A 24,351-nucleotide genomic window follows, 5' to 3' on the forward strand; every position below is an offset into this window, starting at 1 on the left:
TCAGGCTAAAAAATAACCCGTTAATCCAGAGAAATTGCTGAGTTGTCTTAGAATCTTTATCACAACAGAATGTATCAAGGCTGGCAGCCCGGATCAAATTTGTTTTGCAATGCGCAGCTGTCCTAAAAACATACTGGCTTCGATAAGCGGAATCGATAAGCTCGGAGCCATACGATTCCAATGAATAGGACAACTTGGAACCGGTTCGCGATTCCGATCCCTATTTAAATGTGCCCAGCATTCCAAGGCTTGTTGTAAGATTCAGTAGCCAATCAGAACTTTTTTCAGGTTTTTTGTAGAGTGCAAAAACTTTGATATTATTTATTTTAATTTAATTTAATTTCTTTTGTTGTTGTTGAAAACACAGCATTCCCAGTCTGTACATTGTTGTCAGATTCTTTGTAAGACTATGCTATGCTGTAAATAGTTGATTTTTTAAAATGTGGTTGAATAAATGACTTGTTTATAACAACATTCACATTACGTAGTGATATTTTCAAAGTCTCCGGTCAGATTTTAGCACTGACTTAATGTAGGGCCCTATGGAATCTGTGTTATAGCTAAATTCTCAATTCCGCGATTCCGTCTGTGATTCTGTTATCACAGAAACTATAGGGCCCTACCGTAATGCTGCCATCAGTCTGTCGCTGGCCCGTGCCAGACCCCCATCAAAAAAGACACTTGCCACCGGGCCTAACAACTTTTCTGGGGGAAACCCTGCTATCGATTACTGTCAGGTATGGAAACACATCTAAGCACACAATAAAGAAAATGGACAGAATTATCACCAGAGCATCAAAGATCATAGGCTGCAAACTTCCCACAATGGACTCCATATACACACAACGCACCATCTCACGAACAACCAAGATCACGGATGACCCTCCTCACCCAGCTCACCATCCTTTTCAGCATCTCCCCTCTGGCAGAAGGTACAGGTCACTAGGAGGCAGGACAGAACGCCTTAACCGTAGCTTCTTCCCCAAAGCCGTACAGTTGATAAATACACAAAAGTCAGTCTAACTGTATGATATGTGGAATTGTGTACTGTATGTTTTTTTCTTTTTGCACTTATGTCTTTTATGTTTGCACTAGTGTTGTATGTGGTGTATTGTTACAGCCATTCCATCTGTACTGAGATTAATTCCACCAGCCTAGCCGTGTGGTAATAAAAGAAACTTGAACTTGAACTTGATGTAGGCTACGTCGGTGGGTGGGATAATTTGACTGACACATGGTGAAACTTCAATTGAATTGATAAAAGTGGTGTTTAAAGTTGCATCGAATTGATAAACGTGGTAGTGAAAGCAGCAGTGAACTGATAAAAGTGGTGGTGATTGGAATTTCAGTGTATCAAATTGATAAAACTGCTAGTAAATAAATAAATGTCAAGGCGATGAAATACAGTGATAAAAATATTTGTAAATAATTTTATTATTGAGGGATTATTTAGTTTGATAGCATTTTAACACTTCAAATTTTAACTGAACTGAATTTTATGCAATATTGAATTTAATTGCAATTGAATTGATTCAGCATTTATTTAATAACTTTTGTTACTTCCACCCCTCATAGTCAGTGCTGACAGAAACCATCCAGTGCACTGCCTAAAGATCTGTAGCTGCAACCTAAGAATTCAGTTGGTGGAATAGTCCACATCTCATCATACATCAACAGTCTCTTCTGTTTGATCAGGCACCTACAGTCTGTTTGTGCTAACTGCACAGTAAATGTATTCACACAACAAAATTAAATGCAGATGGTTGACTATGAAGGGAATAAAGAAGTGGTGAAACATTGGTTTAAAAAAATACAATTACTCTTTGTATTACGAGCACCAATGTCAGAGAATGTTGATTTAGATACATTTTAAGCAGAGGCTCTTTATCCGTAATTTACATTAACTCAACCAGCAAAAATTCAGTTTAACAGAGAATGCCAACACTGAGCACAACACTCAAATCTCATTTTTTACCTACACATTGGTGTGAACTTCTTCATACCTGAACGGCATTCTTCACATGACAGTAGATTAATCCATTAATCCATAAATGTTTGAGACAGACGTATTTATTCTTGATTTGGCTCTGTACTCCACAATTTTAGATTTTCAATTAAACAATTCACATGTAGTTAAAGTGCAGATTCTCAGTTTTTATTAAAGGCTATGTAACAACAGTTCATGTAATAAAAATGGCAAATGTAATAAAAATGGTTTGTGTGATAAAAAATTTTATAACAGCTGTTTAATGTAAGAACTGCTGGTTAATGTAACTAAAATCTTGAACAGTTAACTTTTGTTGGTTAATGTAATGACTTACTACATTAACTGGTGTGGCGATTACTACATTAATCGGAGGTTACAGTTTTTTTGATGAATAATGTAATGCTTTAACTGTTAATGTAATAGCATGCCAAAATTCCTGTCTTCAGTCATATCAAGTGTCACACTTTGCTACTTACAGTAAATAGAATTGCACTAGAAGACTCAAACAGATATAGAAATTATATAGATATAGGTTGAAATATTACATACATCCATTATCTATACCCGCTTGTTCCTGGTCAGGGTTGTGGGGGGGTTCTGGAGACTATCCCAGAATGCATTGGGCGAGAGGCTGGAATACACCCTGGACAGGTCGTCAATCTATTGTAGGGAACATAATTTTTGTTTTACCATGTAGAAATAACGCCACTTTTCAGACATAGCGCTAGTGAGTTCAGTAATTGCAAAGCCCCTGGTAGGCCAAGGAAGACCTCTACAGCTCATGACCACAGGATTCTCAGAATAATGAAGAAATGCCCCCAAACACCTGTCTGACAGATCATTAACACTTCAGCAGGCCGGTGTGAATGTGTCAGTCATTGCTGTCAGCAGAAGACTTCACAAACATAACTACAGAGGCTGCACTGCAAGATGCAAACCACCAGCTAGCCACAAAACCAGGATGACCAGGTTATAGTTTACTAAGATGACTGTGGTGGGGTGGGCGTGGTTTGAGCGTTGGCTGCAGAGAGAGAGTGACCGTGAAGCCACACTATACGCGGCCCCGCCGCGCGGCGAGAGGCGGCGAGCCGCGGGGGAGATGGCAAAAATTCAACTTTGACCCCCTCGCCGCGTCGCGGTAACCAATCTGATTTGATCTAATGATCCGTTAAGTAAATTGTCCCTATTTTTTTCAAATTTTAGTTCCACATGCTATTGTTCCACAATGGAGGACCTAACTCGTAATTTCCGTATCGGGCTTCCCAACTTAATAAAATCTCCTACAGAGACATTGATAAGAGGAAGTAGCGTGGAGAAAAGTCTCTGAAATTGTCGGTGGCTCTGCAATTTAGTTATCGCCGTTAGCTACTATCACTGTCCAGTCTGAATAAAAATAATTTTTGCAGTAACCTAGCTGAAAAATGTTAATAAGCTGCCTAGCTAGGCTGTCTAATGTCTAGCTATAGTGAGTAACAACAAACAATAACAAACAAAAAAATCTTCCTAATGTATTAGTTACAAGTTGTTCGTTTCTACCAGCCACCTAGCTAGCTAATCAGATACAACTTTGAAGGAATTATCTGGCTAATTCGTCAGACAATTTTTTTGTTGTTGGTTGTTACTCACTAGCTAGACATTAAACAGCCTATCTAGGCAGCTGACTAACATCTTTCAGATCTAGGTTACTGCAAAATGATTTTTATTCAGACAGGACAATGAATATGAAACACGATATTAAACCCGGTCAACATTTAACGAACACAACTGTCTGTCAAAAATAGGTGACACGCCCACAAACAGCCGACTGTGGGGACGCGGCGCGGCGACAGGCGGCCGTCGCCGCGTATAGTGTGGCTTCAGCATGAGAGGAGCGGCTCTCGTATCCCTCGTCACAACTGTCAGGTGGAGGTAATCAGTGCCGATAATTATTAATTGTTTAATTGCGCTGATTGCCTCTGATTGTTTTCAACCGTGAGCCTTGGGGAAAGCGGAGACCGGGAGTCTTCGGGAGCGGACGCCAGAGAGAAGGACGAAGTGTTAAAAGAAACAAAAGACAAACCCTGTGTTATGTTGTTTCCAAGAAAAAGCAATGGGCTTTAATAAAGAGCACGGAAGTGCTAAAAACTAAAAACGGTTGTCTCACGTGAGTGTGTTGGAAGGCAGGAGGGGTGGCACTCACTGCCACAGTGGTGGCCCGTGCGGGGGAGGCTCTAGTTCGAGACAACCAACATTTCACAGAGGAAACAACCATGGAGCACAGCCCGGAGCAGGGTGAAACTGCACAACCGGTGGTAGTGCTAGCAAGGATGCTGGAGGGGATGGCAGCGATGCAGGAAAGGCAGGCTGCGTTACACGCTGAACAACTGGAGGCTCTGCGTGCACAGACCTCCCTCCAGACTCAGGCTCTGCTGCAGCTGGCTGCTGCGGGAGAAACCAGCTCCCGAGAGCGACAGACCGGATCCACCGTAGCTCTCCATCTACCTAAGATGACCCCGGATGACGACGTGGAGGCATTCCTCGATGGGTTTGAGGTGGCAGCGAGGGCGTGTCGATAGCCGGAGGAGGAGTGGGTCGTCCGCCTCCTGCCCCTCTTAACAGGGGAAGCCCAACAGGCGGCACACAGCCTACCCCCCACAGCGCAGTCCGTGTACGCGAACCTGAGGAAGGCGGTCCTGAACCGCCTGGGGTACAGCCCAGAAGAACACCGGAGACGGTTCCGGGAGACGGCCCTGGCAGGAGAGGACCGGCCGTTCGCGTACGCCCAGAGACTGCTGGACATAGCGCGTCGGTGGCTGCGACCGGAACTCCGGTCAGCCGACGGGGTGGTGGAGCTGGTGACCCTCGAGCGGTTCATTGATGGCCTCCCGCGGGAGAAGGCGAACTGGGTGAGGTGCCATCGACTGACCGGGTTGGCGGCCGCTGTCACCCTGGCGGAGGACCACCTGGCGCTCTACCCCCGCGGCCAGTCACAGCAGCAGCCGCAGCAAGGACGGGCAGAAACGGCTCCACGCAGGAGAGCCCCTCCTCGTTCCCTTCCTCCCCCCCTTCCTTCCTCCCTTCCCCGTGCCCAAACCCCCTAATTTTCCCGCAACAACCCTTTTTTTGCTTCCCCAGCCCCAGGCTCAGTGGCGGCGGGGTTCGACCCACAGAGAGCTCCTCAGACGCCCGGACCGGGGTGTTGGCGGTGCGGACAACCGGGTCACCTGCGCCGCGAGTGCCCGCTCATGGAGGTGGGGCAGGTGGTTCGTGTTGTCGGCCCGCCCACCTCCGCTCCCGACCCAGACGGAGCGTACTGTATTCCGGTAAGGATTCAAGGGAGTGAACACCAGGCGCTGTTGGACTCAGGGGCTATGCAGCCCATGATTCAACAAAGCCTGGTTCGACCCGAGGCATTGTTAGAAGCATCAAGGGTATCTATAAGGTGTGTGCATGGGGATTTACACGAGTACCCTATAGTCTCAGTGGAAATTCGGTGTCAAGGAAAAAAACATAAAATAAAGGCTGCGGTTAGCTCCCGCCTCTCGCACCCTCTGATTTTAGGCACTGATTGGCCGGGGTTCCGCCAGGCAGCTGGTAAGGTAGGGGGGGTGCATTCACGACGGATAAGGCTGTGTGATGTGTGTGCTGCTGTCAGCAGTGACGCGGGGTCGTCCGACGCGGCAGAGGGGGAGCCGGCACCAGTGGATCCTCCGGTGGAGACTCCGCAGGTACCGGTGTTTCGCCCCATGGAGGATTTCCCACTCGAGCAGTCTCGTGATGACACCCTACGCTTTGCCTTTGACCGCGTGATGTACATTGATGGTCAGCAGGTGCGCCCTGATGCAGCACTCACTCACCCGTATTTTGTAATAATTCGGGATAGGTTATACAGAGTGTGTCGTGACACTCAGACTAATGAGGAAATCACCTAATTGCTGGTGCCTAAAAGCTCTCGGGAAATGGTTTTTCAGACGGCTCATTTTAACCCCATAGCTGGTCATTTAGGGTATGAGAAAACACTGAACCGGATAATGTCTCGTTTCTATTAGCCGGGCATTTGGGCCGACGTGCGTCGGTGGTGTGCGTCGTGCCCTGAATACCAACTAGTAAATTCCCCGGCTATCCTAAAAGCGCCGTTGCGCCCCCTTCCGCTAATGGAGGTCCCTTTTGAGAGAGTGGGGATGGACCTCATCGGGCCATTTGATCGGAGCACGCAGGGATACCGCTTCGTGTTAGTTCTGGTGGATTATGCGACAAGGTATCCCGAAGCAGTTCCTTTGCGCAGCATTTCGGCAAAAAGTGTTGCGCAGGCATTGTTTCAAATAATCTCCCGAGTCGGAATCCCGAAAGAGATTCTGACTGACCAGGGCACGCAGTTTATGTCACGCACACTACGCGAGCTGTACGAGTTATTGGGCATTCAATCTATTAGAACCAGCGTGTACCTATTCGCTTCTGTGTGGATTATAGAAAGGTAAATGAAGTGTCACGGTTTGATGCTTATCCAATGCCTCGGGTCGACGAGCTCTTGGATCAGCTTGGCACGGCTCGATTTTTTTCGACGCTGGATTTAACCAAGGGTTACTGGCAGATTCCCTTATCTGCCAAATCTAAGGAAAAAACGGCTTTCTCCACTCCGGATGGTTTGTACCAATTCAGGACACTTCCGTTTGGGTTATTCGGAGCCCCTGCCACCTTCCAGCGCCTAATGGATCGGGTATTGCGTCCGCATGCTGGATATGCTGCTGCCTATCTGGATGACGTAATCATCCATAGCAGCAGTTGGGAGCAGCATTTGCAGCATGTGGGGGCAGTGCTTGAATCCTTAAGGCAGGCAGGGCTCACGGCTAACCCAAAGAAGTGTGCTATTGGCCGAGCGGAGGTACGGTATTTGGGGTACCACTTGGGAAGTGGACAGGTGCAGCCTCTAGTGGACAAAACCGCTGCGATTGCAGCCTGTCCCCGACCCAAGTCAAAAAAAGAGGTAAGGAGGTTCTTGGGCCTGGCCAGCTATTACAGAAGGTTCATCCCGGCATTTTCGGAGCTAACCAGCCCCCTAACTGACTTAACCCGAAAAGGTGCCTCAGATCCAGTCCAGTGGACGGAACCGTGCCAGCAGGCGTTTGAGAGGGTAAAAGAAGCTCTCTGTGGGGAGCCGCTCTTGTTTACACCTAACTTCTCTCTCCCTTTTGTTTTGCAGACCGATGCGTCGGACAGAGGGCTGGGGGCTGTTTTGACCCAGCAGGTGGAGGGAGTCGACCGCCCTGTGCTGTACATTAGCCGAAAACTGTCACAACGGGAGGCGAAGTACAGCACGGTGGAGAAAGAGTGCCTCGCCATTCGGTGGGCAGTCGGAGCCCTCCGTTATTACCTTCTGGGTCGCCCATTCACCCTCTGTTCGGACCATGCCCCCCTCCAATGGCTCCACCGCATGAAGGATACCAACGCCCGGATCACTCGGTGGTATCTGGCTTTGCAGCCTTTTAACTTCAAAGTGATCCATAGACCGGGCGCACGGATGGTCGTGGCTGACTTCCTCTCTCGGCCCCAGGAGGGGGGGGGGGGGGAGGTCGGTCATCGGCCGGATGGCTCCCCGGCCTAAGTTGGGCGGTGGGGGTATGTGGTGGGGTGGGCGTGGTTTGAGCGTCGGCTGCAGAGAGAGAGAGAGTGAGAGGAGCGGCTCTCGGATCCGTCGTCACAACTGTCAGGTGGAGGTAATCAGCGCCGATAATTATCAATTGTTTAATTGCGCTGATTGCCTCTGATTGTTTTCAACAGTGAACCTGGGGTTTTTAAAAGCAGAGACCGGGAGTCTTCGGGAGCGGACGCCGGAGAGAAGGACGTTAAAAGTGTTAAAAGAAACAAAAGACAAACCCTGTGTTACGTTGTTTCCAAGAAAAAGCCGTGGGCTTTAATAAAGAGCACGGAAGTGCTAAAAGCTAAAAACTAAAAACGGTTGTCTCACGTGAGTGTGTTGGAAGGCAGGAGGGGTGGCACTCACTGCCACAATGACCTTAAATGAGTTTGCAGAGTTCTGGAAAAAGGTCTTACGGACAGATGAAACCAAGATGCACTTTTATCAAAGCGATGGAAAGAGCAAAGTGTAGAAAGAACTGGTTAAAAAGAACTGGCAAATATCCAAAGCGACCCCGATCTGAGAAACTTAGTGGTGGGGGTGTTATGGTTTGGGCATGTATGGCAGCCACAGGTACTGTCTCACTTGTCTTAATTGATGATGTAACTGCTAATATCAGCAGCAGAATTCTGAAGTGTACAGAAGCACCTTATGTGCTTCACACAAATGCCTCCAAATTCATTGGATGGAACTTCATCCTACAGCAAGGCAAAGATCCAAAACATACTGCTAAAGCAACAAAGTAGTTTTTCAAAGCCAAAATATGGAAAATGATTGACTGGCCTGGTCATTCACCAGTTCTAAATCCAATTGAAAATGTGTTTCATATGCTGAAGGGAAAACTTAAGGCAACTAGCCCCTGAAAGAACCAGGAACTGAAGATGGCTGCAGCACTGGCCTGGCAGAGCATAACCAGAGAAGATACTCAGCACCTAGTGATGTCTATTGGTCACAGACTTCAAGCAGTCATTGCATGCAAAGATATGCAACAAAGTACTAAATAGGACTACTTTCATTTACGCAACATTGACATGTCCCAAACATTATGGTGTCCTGAAATGGGAGGCTATGTATAATAACTGGTGTAATTTCTAAATGGTGAAACAAAGTGTATAAAATAACCTTAAATAAAAGCTGAGAATGTAAACTTGAACCAGATATGAAATGTTTGATTACAAATCTAAAATTGTGGACTACAGAGCCAAATCAAAAATAAATATGTATTCGTCCCATACATTATAGAGCTTACTGTATGTTAAATTGTGTGTGTCTGGGGTCTGAGACTTTGTACGGTAGATATAGTAATTGGATTGAAAGACACCATAGAGAACTGTTAAGATTATACTGTGATTTTTCCATTAGCTCTATTAGATATTTCTCAGGAGAAAATCCCAAGACACTTTCATATGTCTCAATGCAGTCTGGTCATTTCATTTTGATCTAGGAGAAATATAAGAATGGGTATTTTATCTCAGCACCTAGTGAAACCTTATAAAACTGACTGACATGCTGGTCACCAGTCGGCACCCTGAGCTGACCAGAGGAGGATGGGTTTCCCCCTTGAGCCTGGTTCCTTCCAAGGTTTCTTCCCATCTGCCACAGGGAGTTTTTCCTTGCCACTGTTGCCTTAGGCTTGCTGCTGTGGGGGTTTAGGCCAGGGTTGTCTGTAAAGCGTGTTGTGACAACTGCTATAAAATACGCTATACAAATAAAATTTGATTAATTGATTGATTGATCTCGTTTTACGATAAATGATCATGTCATTATGACCAAAAATTTACGTTATGCGAAATAAGTAGTTACACGGTTATTAAAAAAGGTACACGTTTTCCAAAACAACTTGTGTGACGATTTTATGGGTTGACAATGGCAGGTATTCTTCAATACATGCAGTTTTATGTTTATGCTTCTCACGGGGCATATTCCGCTTTTGAGCAGTTGATCTTTTCTCGTAATGTCGAGATTAAGTTCATTCCGTTATAACGAAACAGTTTCTCGTAATTACCTTTTGTTCCCTAGTAATATCGAAATAAAAACCAATGGCAAGCTAGATGGCCGTGAACTTGCGTGGAAAACAGCTACCAATAACATTTTTACTACCATTGCAAACAGAAATACAACTGCACTGTCCTATACGTCCATCTGATTGTATGCAATTCATGTGCTGACGTCCTAATGGCATACATACACGTACAAGCATGACTTAGATCGAGAATTAGGCGGCGTGAGCGGTTTAAACCCGGTGAGTGCACGAGTGGGTTTTCCATTTATCAGCATTTCCAGGAAATGGAGCACCGTTTAAAAAATACATTGATCAGCTAGCGTCTTAATGCAACCACGTAACACACCTTCCCTCTGGGACACAACAACGAAAAAACATTCGACCGCACGTGCACCAGCAGAGTTGGTCATGCTGTGACATAGACATGGATGCTCACGGTAGTAACAAACGTACGACCCAGGACCTTGGGGTTTGCGTCAACGGTGGGATTATTCGTAATTTGAGAGTCTTTCAAATGGACACTGCATACGGGTTACATTTCATAGTAATATCCTATAATCGCCCAGGTGAAGCGCTACATTCTACTTTAGCGTGACGTCACACAACAGCACGATAAAATTACAGCAATGATGAGAATGCCCAGGGTAAACTAGACTGAGAAAAAAATACCCAGACACCCAAATCTTCACACCATTGAAAAGATCCGAAAGAAAATCACGTATCGTTCTATGCCTTGAAATAAATGTTCACGTACGGCATCACCTGACAACACGTGTAAAAGTGCTGGTCACACTGTGGCTAAGCCTTTTACTGATAACTGGTTTACTGCATAACTGCAAATAATGCATATGCATACATGCCAGCATGTTAGTAGCCTAAAGCCAAAAGGTTTGACTGATGTGTAGGCTAACCAAGATCTGCTTTATATTTGTTATTTGGTGATGATTTACATTTATTATTTGCTCTGAGCCTCTCTTCTGCACCTGATTCCATCTTGGGTTTCTGCGCCTCTGGACAAACTCGTAGTGAAAACGAGCAAAAAGAACACCGGTTTCTATCTGCCAGTTGTACTTTGGAAAGCGAAGAGCGTTCTTTTGTTTCAAGGTGTCGTGATTATTCCACCCTGCTGAAAGAACTGTCCCCAGCATCACGAAGCGGTTATTTAAGGACGGAATAGGCGAGTGAACCTATACCACCGTTACCAAGACCCTGAGTAAAATAACGCATTCACAGCAACCAGTGCAACAATGCTTCACGTCTCTTCGTCTTATTTGAGCAAGGGTGAAGACTTCTTTGTTACATGAGCCTATGCGCCATACGATAACATCAGTTAAGGGCAACGAACTATTGGCATACAATACAAAACAATGACATGAGCATTTAATCAACAAAAGGATGTTCACGGGACAGAGCAGATGAAAACAGACCACACACACATAAGGTCACGAATTTGAGAGGACAAGACGTGGAGAGCAAGACGTAGAGAGCACATTTTACCACGCGGGAACCCAACAGAAAATGTACTAATATGCTATGTCTTGGTGCCCTGCGATAGACTGTAGTCACGTTTATAATGTTTCCGTATCTTCTATCTATATTTGAATAATCGTTTTAAATGTTTTTCGACTAGAGTGTATGGGGGAAAATGAGACATGCGCGAAATGTGCTTTTCCCTTCCTTTAACCTATATGAAAATAGAAATACCATCACTGACAGGTCATGCGACTCGAAGTCAAATATTCAATCTGTGCTTGTAGGCTACCCGTGGCAGGGCTTGGGCGTCTTGGCGGTGCAGTGCGAACGCCTTTTAACGATTGCTAAACAGTCGCTCCCGTTTGAAACTTCCCATGCCATTAGAACGGTTTTAATGTGCGTTAACAAATAGGTTTATACTTCGTCCAGGTAGAATTCGGCCATGTAGGCTACTTAAACGGATTCATGGCGTGTGTGACCGTAAATATAATGAATGAACTAACTCTCGTATTCGTAAAATGAACAACCGTGCACGAACCTTTTCTTCTAGGCTGCATGTGCTGCCACAGGTAACCTGATGTAACCCATAAGAAAATCCAGGACTTAAACTCACCTTTTCAAGATCGTCAGAAGAAGCATGCGAAGAACCCGCACGTGAGAGTGAGGGGCTGTCTGTGTTCTGCATCGGAAGTGCACTTCTGGCAGTCTAAAGCAGGCACGAGCGCATGACAAACACTGGTAGGGCGCGGGGGATTCCTGACAGATTGGGGCGGGAATTTTAAATGAGGAATTTCATTTGACACATGGTAGGGACGCCAGCGATGTGTGCATAAATGCGCCCAAGTCCTTTGTAATGAGATGCAAACATTTTGAACAGTTCAGTAATAGCAAACGTCTTTCGTGTGGATGTATGGTAGCCTGCTAGAGAACGTACAACTGGTTCCACATTTGAACACATTCACATTTGTAGCCTCTCTGGTTAAAGATCTGAAAATAACTTGCATTTTCATCTTCTTAGCACGTAACCTGGTAACAGTTTTTCTCGCGTTGATAGAGTTTTTTGGGGTTTTTTTTTTTTTTTCGTTTTTTTTTTCTTGAGGTAAAGAATAAGATGTCCCCCTGGTGTCTTAACTAATACACAGTACTGCTGGGGACAGTTGGCCATTTTAACCATAAAGCATTCCCTATTGCATCTTAATTACTATGTTCCTCCTTTGCTCCTATCACTCGTTCAAAGCACCTCATTGGCACATCATCCAAATTTTGATCTGTATTTTTGGATTTTTCCTCTGCTGTGTATCTATAGCAACCAAGTTCTTAAGTCCACCTAATAATTTTAAGATAGTCGATAGCAAAGAGCATATATCATTTTTTTTCTTTCAATTTCTCTTTGATCATATGTTCAATTTACAGTCCTATATTCACTGCTGTGTTCCACAACTATACTTTTTTACTTGTGAAAACTTAATGTTACCATTTTGGTGCTGATTACCACTTTGCTTGGAATGATCTTGTTAATAAGTAAGTCCGATTTGCAAATTGTACTTGGAAGCAATGTAGAATTCTAAAGAACCTTATGGGGCGGCAGTGTATTATATTGGGTAAGGAACTGGTCTTGTAACCTAAAGGTCACAGGTTTGATTCCTGGGTAGGACACTGCCGTTGTACCCTTGGACAAGGTACTTGATCTGCATTGCTTCAGTATATATCCAGCTGTATAAATGGATGCCTACGTAAAAAAAAATGTTTAAGTGTAAGTCTGGATATGAGCGTCTGCTAAATGCCTGTAATGTAATGTAAAGTAAAATTTATGAAAACTTGGTTTTGCATGAGGAAGCAGGTAAAGGCTAGTGCACTGAATACACTGGAAAAACAGGATGATTTCCAGTTTTAATTCAACTCTAACAGAGTATATATGAGTCCAAAAAGGACCATTTGTACTTTGTAATTGTTGATTTAACTCTGAAAATTTCTTAATGCGGCATTACAGTAAATGTTCTTTTTATAAATAAAAAATAGGCTACTTGGTGGCAAATGGCCCGCTAGCCAATTGTGTGGACGATTACCTCTCATTCCCTGCCAGCACTGTTTTTTTGGGTTGTGCAGGTGTTTCTTTGAATGTAGACTGCCCACACTACAAGGTTGGTTATTTCCACGGCACCAATTCAAGTTCATTATTGTAGTTTTTACAAGGTACAGTCGCTGTGTGAAATAGAGGGTAAGGAATGCAATGTTACTGACATGAGGATATACAGTAATTTTGGAGGATGACAAACTCCCTGCAGAACTCTTAAGGATACAAGGTATCTGCAGACTTGCTCTAAGGAGGACAGCATCCCCCAGAACTGCATTCTTTTCAAAGGAAAAAGGTAAGATAAAATATCACATGAAATTACAAAGAACTTGGGTTTGGGGACCTAATGGGGAATTAGTGTGTCCACCAGTTTTTTCTATCACACTATTTTATTTAAAGAAAAAAATTATCCACACAAGGAGAAACCTTGAAGAATAGACACAGACCAAGTGTGTCATACATCATTTCAAATCGCCAGCCCTTCTATGGCCATGGCAATATCACAGCGCTTTACAATTTAGGGCAAGGACACAAAATTGACGTGGGCTTTATGATTTGTGTTAATCTGCAGTTCTAAAAGCTGAATGTGATTGCAAGTTTGAACCTGCTCTAAGGATGTGTACAGGGACGGAGGGTTGCGCAACCTAAGGTGATGATACACAAACAAAATTATGTAAGCATACAACAAAAATCTTTGAAAAGCTGCATCATGACTTGTTATTTCCAAATAATTATTAGTAATTGACTTAAGAATAAAATACCATTCATAAGCATGTAACATGGTTTGTGAATAAATACAAATTGTAAGTTGTTCGGCTGTAACTTTCATATTGGTGTTCCCACCTCTTTGACCATTTCATGTAGCTACAGAATTGGTTAACTGCAGTATGCTTAGCCAGAGTTTAAGCCTCGAGTTTAAACCCCTAGATCACAGAACTGCATTGCTAATCCTTATTTGACAGATTCAGAATGCTGTTCCTGCTGTAAAGTAGTTCTGTGGTCTAGGGGTTTAAACTTGCGGTTTAAACTGAAGCTAAGCACTCTGCAGTTGACCCAATGAGTCTAGTTAAAAAATAAAGCTAGATAAATGCAAGTACAAATTCCAAAAAAAAATTCTCATTAAAATGGGAAGTTACAAACATTCTGTACAGTCCCCATTCCCTAATGGTTCTGAGTATGAAAAGGTTAATGTGCAGAGATCATACAAATAAGCAATATGGGAAACACAATGTGTTTTCTTGTTGCATCAAGCACATGAGTAATTACTGTTGGGAACTGGTTATTAGTTGTCTTTTCATTATCAAACCAAAAGCATGGGGTGATGACTGAAGCCCGCTTTCAGAAGTTTTCCAGGTTTTAGATCACTCTATACTGGACAAAACTATAGTTATAGTATAGTGCTTATACAGTTAAGGTACTGTTAACATGGCAAGAACGATAGATAATTTCTTTAAATGTTTGTGCACCATAAAAAAACGGCAACTAGTGACAATAATCGTTGAGACAAAAAAGTGAGATAAGGTTTGTTTAGGACCAGATTACAGTGGTAACTGATCACAGGAAAAAACAAAGATGTAATAAATGAATGGGGACATGTCTGAGTAGCAGTTGACAGTTGTTTGTAAGAGGAAGTGAGCACTGTGAGGACTGTACTTATTATTTACTTATTAAACAATAAGTAAATAGCAAGCAAATATTACACACAGGTTACAGAAGTTTACCAACATATTTCATTATACAAGAGGTATATTATAGAGAACTAATATACATTTTAATCTTTCTGCTTGTTTATTTTTCATAAACATCAAAGATTTAAAGTACAATGACAATTATTTCTCAAAAACCAAAACAAAGGTTTTTTGGGAATCTACATTTGTGGATAAAATATTTTGCCAAAATAATTAAATTATTAACCATAAACTGTAAATATCTGTCCAAGAAAGTCAAAGTAAGTATTTGTAATGCACCCATTGACAGCATGTGATTCCAGATGTCAATTTCATGTATGTTTGATCCATTGGCCTTCCATACTAGGAAAGGAGGCGAGCAAGCAAGGAAGGCTAAAATAAGCTATTGGAATGAACCCCTGCTTTTTCATCTATGATCTGAGAGACTTCTGGGAAGGTTTGTATTGAGTTTTATTCATTCTCATTTGGTCTATGCAAACATGCACACACACCACAATATTAGCAGAGAGATCAATAACAGACATGTTTGGGGACAGGGGCTCAGAAAAGGATAGGCTACTCCCCCATCCCCAATCCAGACAGAGCTGCCACGCTGCCATTTCATGCAGTTGTACTCATATACATTGAAACAACCATAATACCTGTCCAGGTAGTCAAAATGAATCATTAGCTAACTTATGTGAATACAGAAAGTCAACGCACATGCACACAGATCCACAGGCTTAGTAAGTAACAGCTAATATCTAGCTTGTCTTGTGCTGTCTATCTGTTACAACTGTGTAGGAGAGACCGGGGCACAACCAAACATTTTTGTGACAGACAGTGATTTAAATGACAAATGTTTGTGGAGTCTGTAGCATACACACATCATCAATTAACAGAAAAACATATTGGTGTAGGGCAGTTTACAGAAGTGTGCCCCTTATCAGACCCCCAAAGGAAATCAGAGTGTTTACTGTACTGACAGGGAGTCAGGAGGGTGTGATAAAGACAGTGCTCAGTTGCAGAACATCCTACTGGATCAGCATTATGTAAAACTTGAGTTCTACATAATACAGTGTCATCATGTTTTGTATTGTTGGAAAGCCGATGTCATGGGAAACAAGTTGGTGTCTTTGGTGGTGGCGTGCTAACTAAAGATCTTGATACCTATCGGGCAGCACCCAGCCAGATGCAAAGGTTAACCCAGAGTGGCATGTTTACAGAGAAAGCACAAGCAGAATCATTGATGTGCAGTTTTGTTTTGTTTGTGTCTTTATTTGATGACTTGGTGTTTTGCTTTGATCTTTGAGTATATAAGGGAAAAGGTGCAATGGTTCTGGGATACTCTTCAATACAGCCTCCTGCGCATTGTATACATATAGCCATCTTGCCATGCACACATTTTGCATCATTGTAAATTGGCATTATTAACATACTGTACAATAAACTGTATTCAGTTTAAACCTGACATTCCTCTTTGACTCGTACCACAGCACACTTAGCAGTTAAAGGTCCTAACATGCACATAGAACTCAAGATATCTGCAATTGACCTAATGAGCCCGTAGTCACTCGCCTATACACTAGTGTCATAGCAGGACACACAATTGTATTCATGCAGGCTACACAAGTCTGCATCTATCAAGATAAACAGCGATCCGTGTAGAGCCACACTACTGATGGAAAGCAGGATAACTGTTAGCACAGAGGAAAGCTTAAAACACAATTTTGTAGTCAGATATCATGAAATTAATCTTGTTCGAGCAGCACCGGGTAAGATTACACATGTTCCTTCACTAAGATACTTCTGCTGTTTGGTGTATCTGAGGGGTTTTTTTAAATCGGCAAAAACATGTACTTGCATGGTACTATAAACACCTTTGTTATTAAGTCTTCATGAAGTTTTAAAATCATCCCGCCACTCACATAAGAAACATGTTGCTATAAGTTATGTGAAAACAAATACATAATTCTAGCTCAGATGCAATTGGACAGGCAACTGCCAAACTGCCTAACTAGTCTGCTACATCCACTGTATGACATATTGTAACGATTTCAGAAAAAAACAAAACAAGGCGGGTCTCACTTTAGAGCCGTCATGCTCATTTATTAACACCAAAAGTAAGTAGCTTAGATGCAAGCACAAGAAAACAAGGAACTGGTCACATTTGCTGACTGCATGCTCCTTTTATACCCAACTTGAGGCTCATAATACAAATCTGATATACAAAACAGCACAGAATCTAACTGGCTATTTCTCCATCCAATCCTGGACTAGCTACATCAACACCAGGAAGTCATTTGTGACCATTAAATGATACACAATAAGCGGCAGCCTTATTTCAACTAAACTGCTGGTTGATGTGGGCATGAGCTCCTGCCCACTTGCATCGACTGCGGCTGCTGCTGTTGAGTGATGATTGCAGCATTTTGCTTTGGTGAGCTGGGGTCTGTGGACTGCAACTTGGAGTTAGTGGCTGGAAACTGTAACTGGGATGCGCCAGTGGCTGCAGACTGCTACTGGCAGGCGCTGATGGACATGAGTGGCAGCTGGGGGTCAACACCTGCGGTCTGCTACTTGGGGGCAGCAACTGTGGTTCTGCTAGCAGGGCCCCCTGGTATGATGCCAGGCCGTTAACATAAATGACCACCTCCTGCCACAGAAGCTGCAGGCGGACGCGGTACACCACCTCAGACAGCTGCTGCAGGAGCCGTCCCAGTTGCTGTCCAACTTAGGTGCTTCCGTCAGTGGGGTTTGTCCTCTCAGACCGCATCCCCTGACTAGAACACCCTGCTGGAGCAGTGCAGGTTGTAGTTCCTCTTCTGCCTTACACCTGCACTGCAACAGCAACGCCGCCAGAGTGTAGCCCGTGGACTCCTGTACAGGCATAGGATACGTAGTTTTTAGATTATCACCTTTTAGAAACAGACAATATAATTTGATCTGACAAACTTGCCCTGTGTGAGCATAGGGATTTCATTTGCTTTGTCTCTGTCTCTATCCCTGATGTCCCTCCTCAAACATTAAAGGAAACTTGTGGCAATTAGCATAAACAGTGTCCTGGAGTTTCTCCCAGTTTTATTACTTCATTACCGCCTGGAGCACAGGGCACTTAGAGTCCCAACGTGGCTAAAGAATGCACAAAATATCATTTTTCTTTCAGATTTGAATGCAATCTGATATTTAATGAAAATCATTTATTGCAAAACTTAATATCTATATAGATAATGACTTATTGAAGCTCGACAGTTGAGGTCTAGATTTTAGAAGCAGTTCCGGATTTAAGCGGAAACCACTGACCAGTGAGATTTGGTTTTGTTACATGTAAAATATCTCACCTGAAGGTGGAAATTATCTCACCTGAAGGTGGAAATTGCAACTGGTGGGATTTCATGTTGCTCTCCCACTCTCTCAACCATTTTGCCTTCCTTCTCAGAACAACTTATTCATTCAATTCAGACTTACCTTTACTTGGCAGTGAGAGCCAGTTTTTTGGGTTCATCAGACAGTTAAAGTCAGTTGTGGGAACAAAGGTTGATCTGTGCTGTTGCCATCCGAGGAATCTGAACCTTGCATCTGGGACTGGAGTTTCTTGGTGTTTGTTGTGCGCAGGATCTGACATTTTTGTCTTGCAGCTAGCATTTTTATATTTTCACCCCTGGTCTTTTTGGAATATTCTGTGGTCTTTTGGTTTTTTGAATTTTGATCTTTGTTTTCTTGGGACTATTTTAGAAGAACAAGCTGTCGTTTGTTATTTTCTTTCATTAATTTCTTTTGTGGCTGTAACTTGTCTATGTCTGTAAAATTAATAGTTTTTTTTCAAGGTAGTCAACTTCAGAACTTCAGATAGTCATCATTAGATTAGACATTGCATACCTGTTGTAATAAATCTCTTACTTTAATTATGTTGTGAGTTGTACATTTTGATAAAAGTTGATCCAACAGGTTACTCTGCCTATCAATGAATTTGGAAATTTAATTGATAATTGGTCTTTGATAATAATTGACAAATGAAAGCAAATTTTATTTTTCAGGTTGGATAAGTGAGGGGTTTTAACTGTTGATATGCTTATGTTCAGTATTCAGAGTGTCAGATGTCAAATAAGGTGTTAACGGATTCAGAAAATGAAAAATATTTTACTTAACCCTCATTTTCTGAAGGCAGGTGCAGGTCCCAGTCATGATGATGGTGGACTGTGAGCAGTGCCAAATGGCTACTGGTTAAACTGCTCTACTAGCCGATCGCCCTGGGGGTGTTGCAGGGTGGTGTAAGTCTTCACACTGAGGCAGCAGCAGACCTTTGGTGAAGAGCTGGCTCTCAAAGTTCCTCCCTGGTCAGAGTGCAGCCCTTGAGGCACCCAAAACTTGAAGAGCATCCTCACCACCAGACACGCCACCGTCACAAACGTTTCTTGTATGGGAATCGCCAATTCCTCAGGTCACATCGTGGAGTAGTTCATGGCCAACAGCACATAATGGCTTCCTCTGTTGGTGACCGGGAATGTCTACCACCACCCTGTCCATCAGCGCCCTGCTGCACTGCTGCTGGAGTGGTGTCCACAAGCTGCAGCCAGTCAGAATTCATCCTGGGGTCTCACCATCTTCTATACACCACCAATACCTTCACCCCTGTGTATAAAGTAGACAGACAAGACAGAGCAAGCCTCCGCCCCTCTTGCACCCACTGCAGTGCTGGACCCACTTCCGGGACCTCCTTCTGACCCTGCACAAGCTGAGCAGGCAGCACCTCTTCTAACGTGAATGCGGCACTGGTTGCTGCTACTTGTTCAGGGGTGGTTTCCAGTTTGGGGGCAGTCTCCTGCGCTCTTCTCCAGTCATCCCTCTGCTCACCACATTCGCAGTAACAACACTGGTTACTGACACAAGGGTGGTGTGACAGGTTATCGGCATTACACTTTGCACTTCTTTCCCGGACAGTGCTCAAGGGTGAAGTAGTGATAGATCTGTAACAATGCAATCCAACAAGCTATCTGCCCTGTGGTCCTTTGAAAATGAATAGCCACTGTGATGCGGCATGGTCCAAATGGAAATGAACTTGTAAATGCATTGTAGATACTTTGAAATGTTGAGCTGCAGCCACTACAACCAATAGCTCCCACCTGGTGACATAATAACTGTGCTCCTCTGTGATGAACAGACGACTGAAGCACCCCACCATTTTCACCCTATCCCCTGTGGGCTGTGACACCTTCCCAATGCCTATATTGTTAGCATCAGTGTCAAAATGAATGGCTTGTCAGGGTCTGCCATAGCTAAGACCCAGCATAGAGGCAGCACTGAGGCAGCACAAGGTCTGATAGCAGGATGGGGACTTTGCAGTGAGTGTGCAGAAGGGCAGCGTTGCTAGCAAAGGCCTTCATAAAGTGTCTGTAGTATATGTAGTATGATAGGCCCAGAACACTATGGACTTCTCTCTGTGACTTAGGAGTGAGCTATTTCCTTACCACCTCTAGTTTTGGCGGGTTGGTAGTCACCCTCCCTTTTCCTACAACATGGCCTAGGAAGCTTATCTCTCTCCAGAACTACTGGCATTTGGCTGAATTAAGTTTGAGGTTGGCTTTGCTAATACGCTCCAACACTAGCCACGGGTTGGCTAAGTCTAGACTAGGGGCATGCACCAGTATGTCATCTAAATAGACTATGCATGCTGTAGCTGGCCTTTGAGTCTTTTTTAGTTTCTGTACATAGCTGCCTGTAGTCTACACAGAACCAAAGAGAAATGTTGTTTTTCTTCGCAAACACTGCTGAGGAGGCCCACAGACTTCACTAAGGGAAGATACTGCCGGCTGCTGCCATTTCTTTAACTTTTCCTCCACTTCCACTCTCTGGGCCAGTGGGATGCGCTATGACTGCTGGCGGATTGGCAGGCCTGCACCTGCCAATATTTAGTAACATTAGCCCATGTGATGTACACTCACTGTCTTCGGCTGCGGATACAGGTACTGGAATTCAGATAGGAGAGCACTCCCCCTTGATAACCCCCACATTACTGCGCTGTAACAGTTCTTCTACAGCCATTCTCTCTGCGCATTGTGTCAACAGTCATTGAGGAGAGTGAACTACTTGGCTGCATTAATGATTGCCCCAGCACCACAGCATCCAAGGCTAAGAGGTGCCAATAAGTAATTTCTGCCCGAAAAAACTTTGCTCAGTAGTGACTGAACCCAAGTGCAAGGTTGGCTTACAGCGGATCAGCATGTTCGGTCTTTGACCAGTTCCTGTCCCCAACTTAGTGTTTGTAGATCCCCATGGTATGCTACTTGCTAACAGTGTCTGCAATTTGCCGTCATCCTGCAGTTTCCAGTTACACACTCTCATCAGATGGCCTTTCATGCCACACCACCAGCACCGGAAGTGAAATCTGGAACTCATGTCACTTCCAGACTGCTCCCTTCTTCTGAGCCAACTGCCCCACGACCAGTCAGAAGCATGCTGGTGCTCTGCTGATCAAGCAGGATTGCCTCAAAGTCCTTGGCCTGAACTAATGCCTCATTCAAGCTGCCTGGACGGGTGATGCAGATCTGCTGCCTCAAGTGAACGGAATGTGGAATGTGTCTAGGGCCAGACTGTCCCTGGCTGAGCCATTGAGCTCCCCAAACCACCTGGCTAGCGCCGAAGTGAGGCTCTTGAAGGACAGGGGCTCGTCATTGTTGATGTCCAGATTTGCCATGCCTCACCTTGCAAGGATGCTGCCAGGTGGTTCACGCTCATCTCCTGCTCAGTCTAGCCTGCTGCTTTTGCGACCGCAGCACTTTTGTGCTCAGTGGTACACATCTCCATGTAGCTAGTGCTAATGGAAGGCTCCCAGTGAAGGCTAAGCCATCATAAGAGGCTCCACTTACCAGTTCATTGCAACATTGTGGGATTAGCAGAGGGCTTCTCTGACCTCCTGTGCCACCGTCAGGGGCTCCAATTCAATTCAATTCAATTTTATTTGTTTAAAAAAGAAGCTTTGTCACAAAGCAGCTTTACAGAGAACCGGCCCCCAAAGAGTAAGCCTAGGGCAACAGTGGCAAGGAAAAACTCCCTGACTGATAGAAGGAAGAAACCTTGAGCAAAACCGGACTCAGAGGGGGAACCCATCTGCCGCGGGCAGGCACCGGTTTGTTATGGAAAGTCAATAGCGGCAGGAGGCAGGGGTGCCCAGCTGGTCTAGCTGGTCTAGGGCTGGAGCTCTGGGCCAGGGGGGGTGCTCAGCAAACTTGGGCTAGAGCTCCGAGCAGGTGCCCAGAGCCGAGGAAAACGAGAAAAAAACATTGTTAGGGGGTTCAAAAGGTAGCTATGGCAGCATAGCTAAGGGAAACCAGGGGCCAACGCAGCCATGAGGGCAGGCTTGAGACAGTCATCACCAGACCATGACCGGTTCAGCTTAACACAGCACTACCAATGATGATCCAGTGACAGCACTAACCACTCAGTCCACCAGAGACTCTATAGCTATGCCCGCCACCCACTCCCCTCAAATACAAGCTCCACTAGCCACCTCATTGCTAATAGCTAGGACCCGTGGCCCCAGCTCATTAGCCTGGCAAGCAGAAACCGATGGAGGGTTACCCAAACCTGTAGCTTTTCTGCCGGTATTCCTAGAACTAGCGGTCAAACCCTGCAGCACTGACTCACTAGTAGGGCTTGGAAAGCGAAACAGAGGGCTCCCACAGTCCCCAGCCGGAGATACCACCACGAGAGATAGCCGGCTTCCTATGTTCAATGGATGGAGGGGCAGAATGAAACCTTTGCTCATGGGATTTTTGTTTTAACTCGCCCGGCTGCAAACCCATTAGTCCCACCCTGCCGCTAACCCATCCTTGCCGAGGGGTGGCTAGCTGCACTGCTGTCTGCTTCTGCTCACTCATCCCCACTGAGATGTCTCTTGGGAAGGTGTGAAAGTTTGTCTTTGATTTGAAGGCTTACTTCCGACACCAATGTAGCGATTTCATCAAGAGACAAGCCAGGCAGATCACACTTTTGAGCCATTTTGCTCATTCATTAACATCAAAAAAGCAGCTTAGATGCAAGCACAGGAGAAACTGAACTAGTCACATGTGCTGACTGCACACTTCTACGCAGCTTGCAGGCCAGAATGCAAATTTGATACACAAAAGGTCAGAAAATGTAACTAGCTATTTCTCCATCCAATCCTGTACAAGCTACATCAAAATAGTGAATAATTTGTGACCATTAAACTATACATAGTAAGCGGCAGCTAGCTAGTTTGTCAGCCGCCGTTACTATATTAAATGTACCCAGCCATAGGACATGGCAGTCAAAATGTATCGCTGCAGCTCACCAGCGTCGCCAAATTTATAACTGAGAACTTTTATTAAATTTCATAAAAATCAAGCTTATTAAATACATTGGTGTGGTGTGGGGATGGCTGGTTTAAGCAGCCACACCTTCCCTGGGTCAAGCTAATTAAACCTGGCCAATTGGATAATTGGTTAAGAATTAGATAATTGGCCAGGCTAATTGGACCCAGGAACAGGAGTGGCTGCACCTGTGCGTAGTGAGGTAATCAGTGTGCACAGGTTAAATCTGCCATCCCCACTCATGACTGTTTTACATCGGCTCACATGGCTGTAACATCTTGCCAACCTGGTAAATAAATGTGGACTGGAACATCATCTCCCTGTGTCTCTGTGCTGGAGGGCCCCTAGGAAAGCCATTTTGGTGGCCTGTGGCAGGCTTGTTTGCCACAATTGGTTACATAACAATTCCCCCTCACTGTCTGCTGTTCCCCGCCTGTCTTAACAGCTGACCTGACCAGTCCAGAGGACCAATTTTTAATGTTAAGCAAGACTCAAGAGGCTACAGGAAAGCCTGTTAATGTAAAATGACAGGTAAGGAGCATCTAGCAGAGGAGATCTAACAGATTCAAATGCCCTTAAAGATGACAGAGCAGATGAGAACAGATAAAATAAGCAAGTAGAATGAGTCCTATGTGTAGCACCCACCTGGTTGATACACACCAGCCATTTTGCACCAGAATGCTCACCACGCATAAACTGAAGTGGAGAGGGAGAGAACAATTTTAATCAATTTAAGGGGAATTTCACTTTATAACACTTCTGCTTCTCATGACTGATATTGTCCTTCTAATGAATGTGTCGCCCTTCATTTTTCGATTAGTTATTTCATTATGTTAATATTTTTTTACGCTGTTTTGTTGTTTTCCTTTACAAATGCAGGAAGCAGACTCAGGCAGTTTACTGTCAAAATCAAGGATGCATATCATTGCGCGACTTCTGATGTGGGCGTACCTGCAGACAATAACATTAAGTTGGTCGCAGAAATAGTGTTGTAGGCTATTACTACTAGCTAACGAAACCGAAAATGTGTAAGGACGAAATAAATGCATGGTGGCAACCCTATAACAACAGCCAGCAAGCTGTCTAACTGATACCGTAGACATCCTATGTATCACAGACGCGATAGCGTTAGCCAGCCCGCTTAGTACCTACCTCGAGCGGTTCGATCAACGATGGGAAAACGGTGGGTGCAGCTCTTCAGATG

General features: G+C 44.4%; 1 protein-coding gene across 2 annotated transcripts in view; it reads right to left on the reverse strand.

Moving 5' to 3' along the window:
- The window catches only part of LOC118224551 (serine/threonine-protein phosphatase 2A regulatory subunit B'' subunit alpha-like), an 88,978-nt gene extending 77,186 nt beyond the window's left edge, over window positions 1–11,792 (reverse strand). Inside the window, exon 1 of one of the 2 annotated variants that reach the window (XM_035412057.1) lies at window positions 11,690–11,792. The gene's annotated coding sequence lies outside the window, so the exon portion shown is untranslated. The remainder of the gene's footprint in view (window positions 1–11,689) is intronic. The other variant, XM_035412058.1, reaches the window with a different exon arrangement.
- Between the last annotated feature and the right edge of the window lie 12,559 nt (window positions 11,793–24,351).

This window comes from Anguilla anguilla, chromosome 4 (genome assembly GCF_013347855.1).
Source record: "Anguilla anguilla isolate fAngAng1 chromosome 4, fAngAng1.pri, whole genome shotgun sequence".
Classification (NCBI taxonomy): Eukaryota; Metazoa; Chordata; class Actinopteri; order Anguilliformes; family Anguillidae; genus Anguilla; species Anguilla anguilla.